The sequence below is a fragment of the Melozone crissalis genome, unplaced genomic scaffold (genome assembly GCF_028551555.1).
Source record: "Melozone crissalis strain CALT ecotype California unplaced genomic scaffold, PUWL_Pcris_2 ptg000056l_1, whole genome shotgun sequence".
NCBI lineage: Eukaryota > Metazoa > Chordata > Aves > Passeriformes > Passerellidae > Melozone > Melozone crissalis.
This window is the reverse complement of record NW_026535834.1, coordinates 7742947-7751614: the sequence shown is the minus strand read 5'-3', so window position 1 is coordinate 7751614 and position 8668 is coordinate 7742947.

The following is an 8668-nucleotide window of genomic DNA, read 5'->3' as shown; positions in this document are numbered from 1 at the left end:
CTCAAACCTGGTCCAGAGGTTCCAGGAGGGAATCCCACAGACTGAGGTGTGCTGGGGGCATGGAGGCATCACTGGGGCTGAGGATGTGGGGCACCCCCAAGGCTGAGATGTGTGATGGGGTACAGGGGGACCCCCCAGGCTGGGGGCACAGTGGGAATCCTTGGGCTGAGGCATGAGAGGAGGGTGCAGGGAGACCCCCCAGGCTGGGGGTATTGGGGTTCTGCAGGCTGAGGTGTGGGTTGGGGTTATGGGGGGATTCAGGGCTGAGGGGGAGCTGGGAATTCAGCCCCAAGCTGCTGTAGGGGTTCCCCTTTCATTCCCCACCATGGGGAGGGCTGTGAGGAGCCCAGGGTGAGCAGTAAGGGAATGGGGATGGATGGGGCAGGTCCTGCTGGGATGCAGGTTCGTGTCGGATTTGGGGCTGTTTAGATGGTCTGGAAAAAGCCCGAAGATGGCCTTGGGCCACCCGGGTTCGAAAGGACGAGAGGAAACTTCAGATCTGTTCTCGGTCTCGGTGTTTATTAATTGCTTATCTAAAAGATTTTCTCTTGGCCTGACAGAGTTCTGCTCAGCAGTCAGCCATGGGCACACACTGAGAGCCCCTGGGGCGGCCACCTATCTTTATACTTGGAGTTACGTATACAATATTTATCATTTTTCTCCAATACCCTCTACCCTTATTAACCAGTGTTCCCCTAGTAAGGTGCAATCCCAGAATGCCAACATCACCACAGAAGATGGAGGCCTAGAGGAAGAAGAAGAAGGAGAAGGGCACGTCCCAATTCCTCCATCTTACCTCTCTAGACCCCCCCGTACAGAAATCTTAAACCCTTTGTCTCACACTCCAATTAACTTATCCCTTCACCATTCACCCCGGTGAAATCCTCCTATCCTCATACTGATGTCATCTCCCCTGTGGGATCAAAGTCCAGCCACCAGACATTTCTGGCAACATTCCAGGACTCCCGAGCCCCCCAGGGGTGGTCTTGTTCACCCTGCACCCCAATTCTGAGAGGCTGAGATCCCACAGGTTCGTGCCCTTCACAGCAGCTCCCAGCATCATTCTCCATGTACTCCCCATCCCCTCAAACTCCTAGAGCTGCTCCCTTTCCCACAGGGTGCTGTTGGCACATCCTGCCCAGTCACTCCCTGGCACTGCTGGAATGCCACCACCACCATTCTGAGGTCCCTGCGGTTGGGATGCGGTCACCAGAATGATCCCAGGCATGGACTGACCCTCCTTGGTGACCATTCCCACCCCCGATCCCAGCTGGGCTTCCATCCATCCCTCCAAACCCCTGGTCTCTGCAGGCACCTTCCTGCTGCAGGGCTGGCATGTCCCAATGTTCCCATATTCCCACCCAGGAATCTGGAAATGTGCTAACTCTCACGACCAAGACCAAATATTTTGAAGTTTCCATGGGGAACTTATTGATGTGCCACCCTAAAAGGTGGTTTGAGCATCCTGCATCCTCCTGGGCACTTTTGGGGCAAACCCAGCAGACAGAGCACAGCTTGGGTTCAGGAGTTGGTGAACAAATAAATGCTGGGGCAGATTTTTGGAACACAGGTCCCCTCCAGCTGGAGCTATTCTGGGATTTTATGAGCTGGAAACTGAGTCTGAAGGCTCAGCTGAGCATAGGGTGAATGCTCCATCACCCAAGCACGAGCAGGGGGACTCACATTTTCTGGATTGCAATCAAATAAATGGCCAGGATCTAAAAGAGCCACAAACCCTTCTCTTCACTCCACTGATCCTTAAGGCAGCAGGGACAAATTGTCCCCCTCTTGTGCCTAGGAAATGGTGAATTGCTGGGAAGATAAGGAGGGGAAGGAGCTGGCAGAGGGTGGGGTGTGACTCACTGGCTTTCCTCCTCCTCCTCCTGACACAAGAGCTGCATTTAACTAAGCCAAGCAAGAGAAAAAAAAAAAAAAAAGAAAAAAAATACCCCAGCAGCTGTAACACACTATTTCCACATTTATAATTTGGTTTCTGATCACAGGTTTCAGCAGAAGAGCCAGGATGACTCAGGTGAAATGCAGGGCCCTGCAGCCAGCCCGGCTCTGTTCTGTGTTATTGCCCCGGGCTCTGCTCAGGAACAGGAACTGCTGCTCCACAAGGGTTTGGAGCCCTGAGCTGCATCCCTGCTCCTCCCCAGACTCCCTGCTCATCTCCCAATCCTCTGAGGGTGCTCAAATCCTCTCTTTGAACCAGACAAGTTCCCTCACTCTGCTGTGGGCCTCGGCAGAGGGACCACGCTTCCCTTTGGATCAGAGGGCTGGGAAATTCTCCCGAGGAGCTTCAAACCACTGAGACCCAGCCAGCCACACAGAAAAGGGCTTAGCAAAGGCCATCTAGGCATCTTGGCCCTCCCCAGGCTCTGCTCTCTTTGTTTCCTTGGGAAAGAAGATAAGCTCCCTCTGGAGTCAGCCCCGACGCTGTAACAGCCTGAGCTGAGCTGCTGTGGGAGCTGGTTGGAATTCTCCTATTTATGGGGCAAGAAGGGCAGGTTCCAGCTTATTTACCAGCCTGATCACTGCTTGGCTGTGCAGAAAATCACTTTTTCTGAGGGTGTTTGAGCAGGGGTTGCACACACAGGAGCTGATGCCAGCAGTTCTGTTAATGGCCTTTGCCAACATGGAATTTGTAGGTTCAGGTAATTGGGATTTGTGCCAGGATGGGGAAGGACACAGCCCCATTTCCAGGCACAGTGGAGTCCTCTCCCTTTGAAACACAACCTACATCAGCTGGGTGAGATGAAGCACTGAGACTTTTGGGTTTTTGAAGTATATTATGATGAGATTTTATTGATAGCTCCCTGTTATTTACACCCCATGTTCTCATTAAGCCTTCTCAAATAAGTTTTTCTTTGCTATTTCTGAATACATAACAAAAAAGTGAAATACAGACTATAAACAAGAAGAATCAGTGAATATTTAAGGTTGGAAATGACCTCTGAGACCATCAAGTCCAACCATTAACCCAGCACTGGCAAGGCCATCACTAACCCATGTCGCCAGGTGCTACATCCACATGGTTTTTGAACACTTCAAGGGATGGAGACTCCAAAGTCTATTTCAATGCCTGGCCACCCTTTCAGTGTAGACATTTTCCCCAATATCCAATCCAAACCTCCCCTGGCACAACTTGTGGCTGTTTCCCCTTGTCCTGTCCCTGTTCCCTGGGAGCAGAGTCCCATCCCCATGGCTGTCCCCTCCTGTCAGGGACTTGTGCAGAGCCACAAGGGCCCCTGAGCCTCCTTTGCTCCAGGCTGAGCCCCTGCCCAGCTCCCTCAGCCTCTCCTGGTGCTCCAGACCCTCCCCTAGAGGGAATGTGCCCTGGTTTGCCCTCCTCTGCTTGCTTACAGCTTGGAGGGCTTTTTCACAGTTTAAAGAGAAGAAATCCTTAAAGATCAACAGAACAAGGAGTGCAAAAAATCGTGATACTGCAGCTTGGATTATTTTCAAATGTAGAACAAGGTTTAGAGGAGGTGAAAGCCCTGTGCAGCCACTGAAGGGTGCTGGGGGTCCCTGAGAGAGCCAGGGGATGCTGCTGGGGGGCAAGGTCCATGGGAAAGCCCTTCAGAGGCCTCTCTTGTCTTTGAAAGTGGGGAAAATATCTAAAAGGGACAGGATGGAGCAGGTCTGTGTTGAGGCTCCACTCCTTGACCTGTTTTAGTCTGTGTTAGCTTTGGTGGGACCCAGCTGGGAAGGGCTGGAGCATCATCCCCTGTGTGTGAAATGTGATTTTCAGGGTTGCAAGAGTGGAGTTCCCAAAAGAAACCTCTCCGTGCCAAGGCTAAGGATGAAACACCCTGGGCAGTCCTCACTGGGGCAGGTGAATCCATCAAAAAGGAGTCTCAAAGGGAATCTCTGCACCAGCAGCTGCTAAAATCTGTCAGGATAAACAGGACTCATGCACAGAACACACCTGCTTTTCCTCTGTTGGCTACAAAATGGGATCATCCAGGGCTGGGCTCAGAGCTTGAAGGTAGAGATGATGAATTCCGCTCTCTGAATCCATCTGTGCCCACCCAGCACCTCAGCAAAGGAGCAAAGCAGCTCAATGCTGCTGCTAACAGCAAGCCAGGACGTGGCCCCAGCGTGATCCTGGGATCATAGCTGAGCCCACAGAGGCCATGGATGGCAACATCCCAGCCTGCAGATATCCTTCCTCTGCTCTGGAAACAGCCTGAGATGTATCAGCCCCTGGAATCACAGTGGTTCACTTGAAAGAGTGAATAACGAGCAGTTTAATTCCATTACCCAGAAGAACGAGCAGAATTGGTTACAGGCTCCTAAAACGCTCATTTGTTACAGGAGGATTTGTTGCTCCATGAGGGCAGAGGATGCCCAGGCCCTGAGGGATTTTCTGCAGGTGGGATCTGCACTTTAGCTTGCTTGGTGGGGGTCCCACATTTTAGGGATGAGGCTGGAGGTGGAGGCAGCAGCTTTGCCCCAGGTTTCCTTTCCTGCCCTCACAGAGCAAGGACACAGGGTGTCTTGCCAATGGGTGTTTCCTCCCCAAAATTTAGAAAACTTCAGAAGGATTGGCCTGGGTAGGCTGTAGCAGGTGAATTTATATTTATGAATGTGAAACCAGATATATGACAAAAGTTTCATGGCTCTCATGGAGTTATTCCCAACAGAAGGTACCTGACATCAGCCAGGATGATCTTTAGGTCCCTCCATCCCATCCCATTCCATCACCAAGGGTGGCTTTGGACTCAGAGCCCAGCAAATGGGAGCAGCAGCCGTGTCCCTGCATGGCTCCCCTCAATTGCTCCTCACTGCTATTACCCCAAGATATCGATAATGTGATTTGGAGACCAGGCTGTTCCCTGGCAACACATGGCTTGAAACCATTCCTGCAAATTTCCCCTGCCATTTGTGTCCAATTGAGTCAGGATCAAGTGGCTCTTTTCACAGCCTGGGTTGGTATTTGTGTTTTGTCTGCCTTTAAGTAAATTGTTTACTATCAAATTTGTTTGGCAGCATTCAGCTGAGCACGTTTAGTACAACAAGCAGAGGGAGAAGCCAGATCTGCTGTTCTCTGTCAAAGAGCTCCTTGAGGCACCCAATTTCCTCACAGGCAGCTCTCAGCCCTGGATTATCTCCTGGATTAATCTCCTCCCTGGATTATCCAGCCAGGACCACCAGGTCACTCCATGACCAGCACAATTAATTTTTTTTGGAAGGAAGCTGAGGTGCATCTCATAGCCAGAGGACCTCTGAGAGGGGAAATTTTATCCAAATACAGGTTCTCCCTTGCCAGCTCCACCCTGAGAATCCAAAAGTGATGGATCCATCCGGACTCTCCCATTCCTCAGAATTATTTGGCTTGGAAAAGACCTCTAAGATCACCAAGTCCAGACATCAAACTCAATCACTGGGATTTCCAGCACAGCCAAAAAAACCCAAAAAACAACTATCAACCAGATTCCTTGGCACAGTTTCCAAGATCCTGGTTTTCCAGCAGAAAGGTGGCAAATTCAGGACAAACAAACATTTCTGAAGACTTCAGTGAAATTCTATTGAATTATTTAGCAACGTTGTTAAAAAAAAAATTGAAAACAAGCAAACAAAAAAAACACAAACAAAAAAAAAGAAAACCAGGTAGTGGAGATTTACCTGTTTTCACTTGAAAATCCATCCATTCCACGTTTTCTGTTTCTTGGTCTGGCATTTCATTTCCACTCGAATTAGGATTTATACTTCTGCCTGTCCTGCTGTTGCTGGGTGAGTGCACCCCGCTCCTGGCCAGCTCAGCACAGCTCCCTGGAAGGCTCCAGGTGATGGAGGATGCATTTGCAGCCCTGCCTGGAGCTGTGTAATAGAGCAAAACCCATCTTTGATGGTAGAAATGTACCAGCAGCCTCATGGGAGATGACCAGCTGGAATATTCACTGCCGTGGTCCCAAGAGCCTGTTTGGGGTTTGTTTTAGGGACCTAAAATCACCATGGGAATGAGTCCTGGGAGGAGCAGCTGAGGGAGCTGGGGGGCTCAGCCTGGAGCAAAGGAGGCTCAGGGGGGACCTTGTGGCTCTGCACAGCTCCTGACAGGAGGGGACAGCCGGGGGGATCAGGCTCTGCTCCAGGGAACAGGGACAGGACAAGGGGAAATGGCCTCAAGTTGTGCCAGGGGAGGCTTGGATTGGATATTGGAGAAAATTTCTTCACTGTAAGGGTGGTCAGGCATTGGAATAGGCTTCCAGTAGAAGCGGTAGAGTCCCCATCCCTTGAAGTGTTCAAAAACCAAGTGGATGTGGCACTTGGGGACATGAGTCAGTGGTGGCCTTGGCAGTGCTGGGGGAATGGCTGGACTCAATGGCCTTGGAGGTCTTTTCCAACCTTAAAAATTCTGATTCTAGAATTCTGATCCTACCCACAGTCACACAGCTCTGATGCAAATTTTCAAATCTGGTTTTGGAAACAGCTCTGCCAGCTCTGACCTGCCCTGAGAGCCAGGCTGTGACCCCAGGGCTGGGGACGTTGGGTCTGATGAAACCCCCAAACGTTGCACTGCAAAAATTGTTATGCAGGGAGAAAAAATCACATGGAAATCAGGGCCCTGCAGGATGGTGCCCAAAATCCCCAGTGATTTCCATGAAACCACCCCTAAATCCAGGAGCCTCCTTTTACACTGACCTTTGGTGTGTTTGTTCAGAACTGTGGGATTGCAAACATCCAGCTCCCAGAAAACTCCCCTGGAAGTTTATTTTGGCTCTTTCCCCCCTCCACTGGGAGCCAAAAGGACTTTGGATGCTCTGTAGGATGTTGTTTGCAGCAGTGGATGCCTCCCCAGATCCCTTGGAAGTTTTCCCTGCCCGCTTCCAACATCAAACAGCTCTGGACAGGCAGCCCAAACATGGATTTTGGATGTGGATGACAAGAATTACCTGGAAAACCTCCCAGAACCACATTCAAGCTGCTCAAGTCACCCTCAGAACAACCTAGTGTAGGAGAAAGAAAACATTTCAGTTCACCAAGCCCAGTGATTTTTCATCAGGATGTTTTCCTTACCACTGCAACCCCATTTTTTCCACAGTACACCCAAATAGGCTTTACTAGCTAAAAATAAATCCCAGTCTCTGATACAATATTTTCTTCCCAAAGGATGCAGAAAAATCAGAATTCTTCCTGATTATTTATGTTAAATATTACTTGCTGCCCGCTATCAGCTTAAACACATAAATTGTGAATTGATAGATAAGAACTGTGGATGACAGAAATATTGGAGTTGTCAGGTCTTCAGGATTTTCTGTTGGTATTTCCCATCCCTGGTTGACACCACAACCCTCCTCTTTTTTTTTCTCCAAAATTACCAACAGCCATTGCTAAAATAGTCTAATAAAACACTTCTTATGGTAAAAATTAATGGTTTTTAGTGAAATCTCAATCTTCAATCCACAGATTTCAAGGTTTAAAGTGTGTTTTGAATTGAAAGTCATTTGCCTTTTATAGAACCAAAGAATTGTTAAGGTTGTAAAAGATCTTCAAGATCAAATCCAACTGATGTATTTTCAGTAATAGTGATGTATTTTCAGTAATAATCACAGTGGTTTGGGTGAGAAGGAGCCTTAAAGCTCATCCATTTCCCACCCCCTGCCATGGCAGGGACACCTTCCACCATCCCAGGCTGCTCCAAGCCCTGTCCAGCCTGGCCTTGGACATTTCCAGGGATCCAGGGGCAGCCACAGCTGCTCTGGGCACCCTGTCCCAGTTTGAAGAGAGATGGAAAAAGAAAACAATGAAAAGCTGTGCAAAAAATGAACTGGAGAAGTCTTCAGTCTCAGCTGTTGTGCTAAAAACTTTTAACTGATCTTAGAAAACATTTCAAAATTTGAGTTTGCTTCAAATTTGAATTTGCTACATTTATCAGACACAGTGCTCTGTCTCCAGAGCAGGGTAAAACCAACTGACTGCCTTAGGGCTGGTAGGCAGAAATCTGTTTACTTTAACTACAACTGCAAAGAAGACTCTAGCACCTTAAACAAAGAAACAGCCATTTTATTTAAAGAGACAAACATTACAGACACAAATGTTAGAGACATTACAAGTTCTGAGCAGTTTCTGGATCCTGCTGAGGCAGGGATTGGGAAAGCACCTTTGCACAGTGTGGCATGGTTTGGCTTTGCACACCTGACCTTTCTAACTCAGTTTCTGCTCTGGTTTTCTACCCCTGCCCATATCAGGCTCTGCCAATGCCACAGGTGTTGAAGATGCAGCTGAACATGTAGCTGGTGTTCTGCTTTGTCCCCCTCACACCCATTTCCTGGAGTGTCTTACTCTCAAGGCAGTAGGGATGGCATTATTTTGCCTCTCTAAAACCACAGGGCAGATTCTGGACATAGTTTACCCTCCCCAGAAGGATTAATGTGATTTAGCACCCAATATCAGTGGTATCAGGGCACACAGGGTGTACCACAGCCACACAGCTCTGCTCAGGGTGTGCTGCCAAGGAACAGGCCCATGAGCAGGATCTTGTCAAAGACTGGGAGGGGATTCAACATTCCTCTCAAAAATTGATAATAAACCACTTTCTAACAGACTATTTGGAGCCAGGCACTCTTTTTGCCAGTGCTCTTCAAGCATGGCAGCCAACTCCTCAACACAGAGGAATTTCTTCCATGAATTCTTTCAGAACACAGACACTGAGAAGGCACCA